At 43.8% G+C, this 10,000-nt stretch overlaps 1 protein-coding gene across 4 annotated transcripts in view; it reads right to left on the reverse strand.

The window, feature by feature from the left end:
• LOC110508553 (CUGBP Elav-like family member 3) overlaps positions 1-10,000 on the reverse strand; it is a 70,976-nt gene that overhangs the window by 31,394 nt on the left and 29,582 nt on the right. The window lies entirely within an intron of this gene.

The raw sequence follows: 10,000 nt of genomic DNA on the forward strand, positions 1-10,000 counted from the left end.
TTTGATCTCTCAGTGTGTAATTAGACTGCTGGACCAGGATTTGATCTCTCAGTGTGTAATTAGACTACTGGACCAGGATTTGATCTCTCAGTGTGTAATTAGACTACTGGACCAGGATTTGATCTCTCAGTGTGTAATTAGACTGCTGGACCAGGATTTGATCTCTCAGTGTGTAATTAGACTGCTGGACCAGGATTTGATCTCTCAGTGTGTAATTAGACTACTGGACCAGGATTTGATCTCTCAGTGTGTAATTAGACTGCTGGACCAGGATTTGATCTCTCAGTGTGTAATTAGACTACTGGACCAGGATTTGCCCAACGCATTACCGACGGCAATCTACCCGCCCTCCAGGACACCTACACTACCTGACGTCACAGGAAGGCCAAAAAGATCATCAAGGACAACAACCACCCGAGCCACTGCCTGTTCACCCCGCTGTCATCCAGAAGGTGGGGTCAGTACAGGTGCATCAAAGCTGGGACCCAGAGACTGAAAAGCAGCTTCTATCTCAAGGCCATCAGACTGTTAAACAGCCAACACTAGCACATTAGAGGCTGCTGCCTATAGGCATAGACTAGAAATCACTAACCACTTTAAGGAATGGAACACAAGTCACTTTAAAAATGTTTACATATCTGGCGTTAGTCATCTCGTATGTATATACTGTATTCTATACTATTCTAGGGTATCTTAGTCACTTAATAATGTTTACATATCTGGCGTTAGTAATCTCGTATGTATATACTGTATTCTATACTATTCTAGGGTATCTCATTCACTTAATAATGTTTACATATCTGGCGTTAGTCATCTCGTATGTATATAATGTATTCTATACTATTCTAGGGTATCTCATTCACTTAATAATGTTTACATATCTTTCATTACTCATCTCGTATGTATATACTGTATTCTATACTATTCTACGGTATCTTAGTCACTTAATAATGTTTACATATTATGGTACTGGACCAGGATTTGGTCTCTCAGTGTGTAATTAGACTACTGGACCAGGATTTGATCTCTCAGTGTGTAATTAGACTGCTGGACCAGGATTTGATCTCTCAGTGTGTAATTAGACTGCTGGACCAGGATTTGATCTCTCAGTGTGTAATTAGACTGCTGGACCAGGATTTGATCTCTCAGTGTGTAATTAGACTATTGGACCAGGATTTGATCTCTCAGTGTGTAATTAGACTACTGGACCAGGATTTGATCTCTCAGTGTGTAATTAGACTACTGGACCAGGATTTGATCTCTCAGTGTGTAATTAGACTGCTGGACCAGGATTTGACCTCTCAGTGTGTAATTAGACTGCTGGACCAGGATTTGATCTCTCAGTGTGTAATTAGACTGCTGGACCAGGATTTGATCTCTCAGTGTGTAATTAGACTGCTGGACCAGGATTTGATCTCTCAGTGTGTAATTAGACTGCTGGACCAGGATTTGATCTCTCAGTGTGTAATTAGACTGCTGGACCAGGATGTGTCCACTCTAACCCATCTCTCTGTCCCTCTCTCTATGCCTCCATCCATCCATCCATCCACTCCTTAATCCATCCCCCCATATGCTTTACCCTCTCGTTGTGTATTGTAACTGTGTACCGGTGTGTGTGTGTGTGTGTGTGTGTGTGTGTGTGTGTGTGTGTGTGTGTGTGTGTGTGTGTGTGTGTGTGTGTGTGTGTGTGTGTGTGTGTGTGTGTGTGTGCGTGTTTGCATGTGTGCATGCGTGCGTGTACGCACAGCTATGTATGTGTCTGACAGCAGGTAGAGAAGGAAAAAAATCTTCATAAGAGAGAGAGAATATAAAGAGAAACAGATACATTGATGTGTGTATTTGAGTAATTCTCTGTAATTCAGGGCTCTTCTGTAACAGTGACCTTGTTCTCAGTAGGACTTCCTGGTCAAATAAAGGTTAAATAGAGAGCGATGGGCAGGCGAGAGGTAGAGGTTTCTACAACACAATGGCACTTCACATTGGCATGGCAACTGCCTTGTTGTCATGGCAATCCCATGACAACACGCTCGGCAAGTAAACAATGATGCCAGTTGCCAGGGGTGACGGCTGTGCTCTTGGGATAAACAAAAAAAGAGGATGAGGTGGAGGAGGAGGAGGAGGAGGATGAGGAGGAGGGAGAAAAGGAGAGGGAGAGGTAAAGAGGTAAAAATAAAGAGGGGAAGATTAGCAGGGAGGGAACAGATGGATAGAAAGACTGAGGAAAGAACTGCATGAGGATCACGGTTGGGATGATGTTCTTTGGCTTGCAAGCATCCCCCTTTTTCCTCCAAACATAACGATGGTCATTATAGCCAAATAGTTCTATTTTTGCTTCATCAGACCAGAGGACATTTCACCAAAAAGTACAATCTTTGTCCCCATGAGCAGTTGTAAACCATAGTCTGGCTTTTTTTAATGCCGGTTTTGGAGCAGTGGCTTCTTCCTTGCTGAGCGGCCTTTCAGGTTATGTCGATATAGGACTTGTTTTACTGTGGATATAGATACTTTTTTAGAAGACAGAACACCTTCCTGAGCCATTTGACGGCTGTGTGGTCCCATGGTGTTTATACTTGCATACTATTGTTTGTACAGATGAACGTGGTACCTTCAGGCGTTTGGAAATGGCTTTCAAGGATGAACCAGATTTGTGGAGGTCTACAATTTTTTGTCTGATTTCTTTTGATTTTCCCATGATGTCAAGCAAAGAGGCACTGAGTTTGAAGGTCGGCCTTGAAATACATCCACAGGTACACCTCCAATTGACTCAAATGATGTCAATAATCCTATCAGAAACTTCTAAAGCCATAACATCATTTTCTGGAATTTTCAAAGCTGTTTAAAGGCACAGTCAACTTAGTGTATGTAAACTTCTGACCCACTGGAATTGTGATACAGTCAATTATAAGTGAAATAATCTGTCTGTAAACAATTGTTGGAAAAATTACTTGTGTCATGTACAAAGTAGATGTCCTAACTGACTTGCCAAAACTATAGTTTGTTAACAAGAAATTTGTGGAGTGGTTGAAAAATGAGTTTTAAATATGTATGTAAACAACTGTACATATCACTCTATATAGACACGCTCCTGTATGAGTCTATTCTCTATGTATGCTCTGACATCCTTGTGTGTGTGTGTGTGTGTGTGTGTGTGTGTGTGTGTGTGTGTGTGTGTGTGTGTGTGTGTGTGTGTGTGTGTGTGTGTGAACATGCAAAGGAACTGCATCACATGGGCAGCCTCACCTAAAGGCATGACCACTCACACGTACAGACCCTCACACAGACACACATTCCCACATACAGACACACATTCACACATACAGACACACATTCACACGTACAGACCCTCACACAGACACACATTCCCTCACACAGACACACATTCACACGTACAGACCCTCACACAGACACACATTCACACATACAGACCCTCACACAGACACACATTCCCTCACACAGACACACATTCCCTCACACAGACACACATTCACACGTACAGACCCTCACACAGACACACATTCCCTCACACAGACACACATTCACACGTACAGACCATCACACAGACACACATTCACACATACAGACACTCACACAGACACACATTCACACGTACATACCCTCACACAGACACACATTCACACATACAGACGCTCACACAGACACACATTCACACATACAGACACTCACACAGACACACATTCACACATACAGACACTCACACAGACACACAGACACACATTCACACGTACAGACACTCACACAGACACACATTCACACATACAGACCCTCACACAGATACACATTCACACGTACAGACACTCACACAGACACACATTCACACGTACAGACATTCACACAGACACACATTCACACATACAGACACTCACACAGACACACATTCACACATACAGACACTCACACAGACACACATTCACACGTACAGACACACACACAAACACACAGTTAATCTCACTCCCTGCAGTAATGCAGAGAGGATTTTACTAGGATTAGGGGATATTAAATCCTTGGATTATCCAATCAAATCTTATTCTACCCCCTCCCCCGCCTATGCACAATCATTGGACTGAACCATCAAACCACATCATGGGGGGAGTATCTGTGTGAGTGTGAGTGTGAGTGTGAGTGTGTGAGAGGATTATAGCAGTGGGATCTCTGTTGTCATTTCTGCCTTTTTATTTTTTTCCCACAAGACACTGAGGTTAAAAAATATGGCAGCCCAAATGATGATGAGATCCAGTCACAAACCAAAACATGAACCACACGCAGACGCACACACCGGAACAGTCCATCCACATAATTTCAGAGATCCATTTTCCTGAGTGCACAAGAAAGAAGAACTATTTTATATCTCTCCCCATCTCTCTATCTAACGTTATTCCTCTCTGTTCCCCCACTCCTCTATTTCCCTCCCTCCCTCCCTCCCTCCCTCCCTCCCTCCCTCCCTCCCTCCCTCCCTCCCTCCCTCCCTCCCTCCCTCCCTATCTAACATTACTCCTCTCTCTTCCCCCACTCCTCTATTTCCCTCCCTCCCTCCCCATCTCTCTCTATAATCCTCTCCCATACTGGGCGTAATAACAGTGTCATCGCTCTGCTCTCTCTTTCTATCACTCCCTCTGCTCTCTCTCTACCACTCCCTCTTCTCTCTCGTTCTGCCTTTTTTCTCTCTGTTCTCTCTCTTTCTCCTACTACTACTGTCTCCTTTTCCTCATCGCTCTAACGAGCCTCAGAGACCCCAGCTCTAACAAGCCTCAGAGACCCCAGCTCTAACGAGCCTCAGAGACCCCAGCTCTAACGAGCCTCAGAGACCCCAGCTCTAACGAGACTCAGAGATCCCAGCTCTAATGAGCCTCAGAGACCCCAGCTTTAACGAGCCTCAGAGACCCCAGCTCTAACGAGCCTCAGAGACCCCAGCTCTAACGAGCCTCAGAGACCCCAGCTCTAACGAGCCTCAGAGATCCCAGCTCTAATGAGCCTCAGAGATCCCAGCTCTAATGAGCCTCAGAGACCCCAGCTCTAACAAGCCTCAGAGACCCCACCGCTATAAGCGCTAATGTCTCATGAGCCCTTATGACACACACATAACAGGTTTATGAACCCAGCTGGCTGGTTTACTAAATTATAGTAATTCTTCCAAATTCAGGTTTTGGAAGACCACGATGTCGCCTAGTTTTTAATCCAATCTGTTTTCTAAATCTGTTTTATACAGACCAAGGTGATAACAGCCATGTTGAAGCATAATGAATTGACAATGACAGCAAGAAAAGAGAGAGCGAGCAAAAGAGAGAAAGAGAGAAAGATAGACGGATAGAGAGATTGAGAGAGAGAGAAAGGGGTGGTGTGTTCTCTCCCCATCTCTTTCACACCACGTTAGTCATCATCGTATCCCCCTGGTTACCTAGCAACCGGCCATCTCGCTCTCCTCCGTTGCCGAGCAACGAGGCCTGCAACCATAATGCAACCTCCTGAGCTCCCCATCCCCCTCTCTCATCCCTCGCTTGCTCCCTCCCTCTCTCATTCCATTCTTCACACCTGAGAAGTCTGCCCTTCTTCTCCTCCACGCCATCCTTCATCTGACAGTTAACCCTTCATCAGCCACTCAAACAGAGCATGAATCACCAATGCAGATCACACACACACACACACACACACACACACACACACACACACACACACACACACACACACACACACACACACTCATACACACACACTCATACGCGCTCCCCCTTCATCAGTGTCTCTGTGTGCGTAAAACAGAACTAATCATCCTGTTGATCAGGCAATCTCAGAGTTTTTGTTGACACATATGAAAACATGACTATAGTACCACAGTTCAGTCCTTTCTCTTCATACATACTGCACCTCATCATGTCTAGTATGTTATGAATAACATATCAAATGTACAGTTGAAGTCAGAAGTTTACATACACTTAGGTTGGAGTCATTAAAACTCGTTTTTCAACCACTCCACAAATTTCTTGTTAACAAACTATAGTTTTGGCAAGTCGGTTAGACCATCTACTTTGTGCATGACACAAGTAATTTTTCCAACAATTGTTAACAGACAGATTATTTCACTTATAAATCACTGTATCACAATTCCAGTGGGTCAGAAGTTTACATACACTAAGTTGACTGTGCCTTTAAACAGCTTGGAAAATTCCAGAAAATGATGTCATGGCTTTAGAAGCTTCTGATAGGCTTATTGACATCATTTGAGTCAATTGGAGATGTACTTGTGGATGTATTTCAAGGCCTACCTTCAAACTCAGTGCCTCTTTGCTTGACATCATGGGAAAATCAAAAGAAATCAGCTAAGACCTCAGAAAAAAAATTATAGACCTCCACAAGTCTGGTTTATCCTTGGGAGAAATTTACAAACGCCTGAAGGTACCACGTTCATCTGTACAAACAATAGTATGCAATGGGACCACGCAGCCGTCATACCGCTCAGGAAAGAGACACGTTCTGTCTCCTGTAGCTGAACGTACTTTGGTGCAAAAAGTGCAAATCAATCCCAGAACAACAGCAACGGACCTTGTGAAGAAGCTGGAGGAAAAAGGTACAAAAGTATCTACATCCACAGTAAAATGAGTCCGATATTGACATAACCTGAAAGGCCGCTCAGCAAGGAAGAAGCCACTGCTCCAAAACCGCCATTAAAAAAAGCCAGACTACGGTTTGCAACTGGACATGGGGACAAAGATCATACTTTTTGTAGAAATGTCCTCTGGTCTGATGAAGCAAAAATGGAACTGTTTGGCCATAATGACCATCGTTATATTTGGAGGAAAAAGAACACCATCCCAACCGAGAAGCATGGGGGTGGCAGCATCATGTTGTGGGGGTGTTTTGCTGCAGGAGGGACTGGTGCACTTCACAAAATAGATGGCATCATGAGGATGGAAAATTATGTGGATATATTGAAGCAACATCTCAAGACATCAGTCAGGAAGTTAAAGCTTGGTCGCAAATGGGTCTTCCAAATTAACAATGACCCCAAGCATACTTCCAAAGTTGTGGCAAAATGGCTTAAAGGACAACAAAGTCAAGGTATTGGAGTGGCCATCACAAAGCCCTGGCCTTAATCCTACAGAAAATGTGTTGGCAGAACTGAAAAAGCCTGTGTGAGCAAGGAGGCCTACAAACCTGACTCAGTTACGCCAGCTCTGTCAGGAGGAATGGGCCAAAATTCACCCAATTTATTGTGGGAAGCTTCTGGAAGGCTACCCGAAACGTTTGACCCAAGTTGAACAAGTGAAAAGTAATGCCACCAAATACTAATTGAGTGTATGTAAACTTCTGACCCACTGGGAATGTGGTAGTAATAGTAGAGAGAATTATTTATTTCAGCTTTTATTTCTGACATTTCACATTCTTAAAATAAAGTGGTGATTCTAACTGACCTAAAACAGGGAATTTTTACTATGATTAAATGTCAGGAATTGTGAAAAACTGAGTTTAAATATATTTTGGTTAAGGTGTATGTAAACTTCTGACTTCAACTGTACATACGACTCTACACCATGGAACATGGAACAGCAACGTGACCTCCATCCTATCACTCTACATCATATAATACACATCCCCAGCTGAAACAGTGAACAACAACCTTCTAATGGAGACTGAGTGACAGCGGTAATGCTACAGCACATCTCAGTCTAACTGCAGCAGTGCCATAGCAGCTACATTCTGAGTGTCATGCTACCAATAATCAGTTACAAACCCAGAATAATGTCTCATTTATGAGGTGGAACACACCTTGTAGCGAATGGGACTTGGCGATAGAGGCTACAGGGTTAGTTAGTTAGTTAGTTAGTTAGTTGGTTAGTTAGTTGGTTAGTTGGTTGGTTAGTTAGTTGGTTAGTTGGTTAATTGGTTGGTTAGTTGGTTAGTTGGTTAGTTGGTTGGTTAGTTAGTTAGTTAGTTAGTTAGACTCCAGAGATGATCTCCAATGCCAGGTGCTACCCCTCTTTTGGAATGCAGTTTTTCCCTGGATTAGGGATTAAGCACCCCCAGACACGTGCACAGAGAGGCTCAACCAGCGCCCGACCTCCTGCGCTTTTGCTCTCCTATATGTGTTTGAATGACTTTTTGTCTCTTTTAGTAGTTTTGTTTATTTTAAATGTAACATTATGAATTGCACATCAAACTAGCTAATTTTATAAACTCTTGAATGTCACAAAATTCCCCCGCCCTACCACTCCAAGAACACACTCGTCTGACTTGCGTGCAGTGGCCACTGGCTACTGGGGCCTTGCTTGTTTGAAAGAGGCAGATATCAGAAGCAGGACAACTGCTTGTTTGAAAGAGGCAGATATCAGAAGCAGGACAAACTGCTTGTTAGTAAAATGCAGATATCAGAAGCAGAACAAACTGCTTGTTAGTAAAATGCAGATATCAGAAGCAGGACAAACTGCTTGTAGGAAGAGGCAGATATCAGAAGCAGGACAAACTGCTTGTAGGAAGAGGCAGATATCAGAAGCAGGACAAACTGCTTGTAGGAAGAGGCAGATATCAGAAGCAGGACAAACTGCATGTAGAAAGAGGCAGATATCCGAAGCAGGACAACTGCTTGTTAGAAAGAGGCAGATATCAGAAGCAGGACAACTGCTTGTTAGAAAGAGGCAGATATCAGAAGCAGGACAACTGCTTGTTAGAAAGAGGCAGATATCAGAAGCAGGACAAACTGCTTGTAGGAAGAGGCAGATATCAGAAGCAGGACAAACTGCTTGTAGGAAGAGGCAGATATCAGAAGCAGGACAAACTGCTTATAGGAAGAGGCAGATGTCAGAAGCAGGACAAACTGCCTGTAGGAAGAGGCAGATATCAGAAGCAGGGCAACCTGCTTGTAAGGAAGAGGCAGATATCAGAAGCTGTCACGAATAACACCGAAGGTGGCTCCCCTTCCTGCTCGGGTGGCGCTCGGCGGTCGTCGTCGCCGGTCTACTAGCTGCCACCGATCCCTTTTTCCTTTTCGTTTGTTTTTGTCTAATTGTTTTCACCTGTTCCTTGTTGGGGTTTTGAGATGGGAGTTATTTAAGTTAGTTTTGCCTGCTGGTGTTTGTGCGGGCTTGTTGGTTGTTACGTTTGGTGATGTATCGTGTTTTGGTTTTGGGTTTTCGCTGTCCAGTGTTTGTATCTAGGTTTTGGGTTGGTTTAGCGCCAGTGTTTTGGCCATTCACCCATGTTTTGGACCTGTTACGTTTTGAAGGACATTAAAGCGTTTTCCTGTTCATTTCGCTCTCTGCATCTGACTCCTCACTCACCCGTCGTTACAGAAGCAGGACAACTGCTTGTAGGAAGAGGCAGATATCAGAAGCAGGACAAACTGCTTGTAGGAAGAGGCAGATATCTGAAGCAGGACAAACTGCTTGTAGGAAGAGGCAGATATCTGAAGCAGGACAAACTGCTTGTAGGAAGAGGCAGATATCTGAAGCAGGACAACTGCTTGTTAGAAAGAGGCAGATATCAGAAGCAGGACAAACTGCTTGTTAGAAAGAGGCAGATATCAGAAGCAGGACAACTGCTTGTTAGAAAGAGGCAGATATCAGAAGCAGGACAACTGCTTGTTAGAAAGAGGCAGATATCGGAAGCAGGACAACTGCTTGTAGGAAGAGGCAGATGTCAGAAGCAGGACAAACTGCCTGTAGGAAGAGGCAGATATCAGAAGCAGGACAACTGCTTGTTAGAAAGAGGCAGATATCTGAAGCAGGACAAACTGCTTGTTTGAAAGAGGCAGATATCAGAATCAGGACAAATGCTTGTTAGAAAGAGGCAGATATCAGAAGCAGGATAACTGCTTGTTAGAAAGAGGCAGATATCAGAAGCAGGACAACTGCTTGTTAGAAAGAGGCAGATATCTGAAGCAGGACAAACTGCTTGTAGGAAGAGGCAGATATCAGAAGCAGGACAAACTGCTTGTAGGAAGAGGCAGATATCAGAAGCAGGACAAACTCAAAACCGAGTAAAAACATTTGTT

The sequence above is a fragment of the Oncorhynchus mykiss genome, chromosome 3, assembly GCF_013265735.2.
Source record: "Oncorhynchus mykiss isolate Arlee chromosome 3, USDA_OmykA_1.1, whole genome shotgun sequence".
Classification (NCBI taxonomy): domain Eukaryota; kingdom Metazoa; phylum Chordata; class Actinopteri; order Salmoniformes; family Salmonidae; genus Oncorhynchus; species Oncorhynchus mykiss.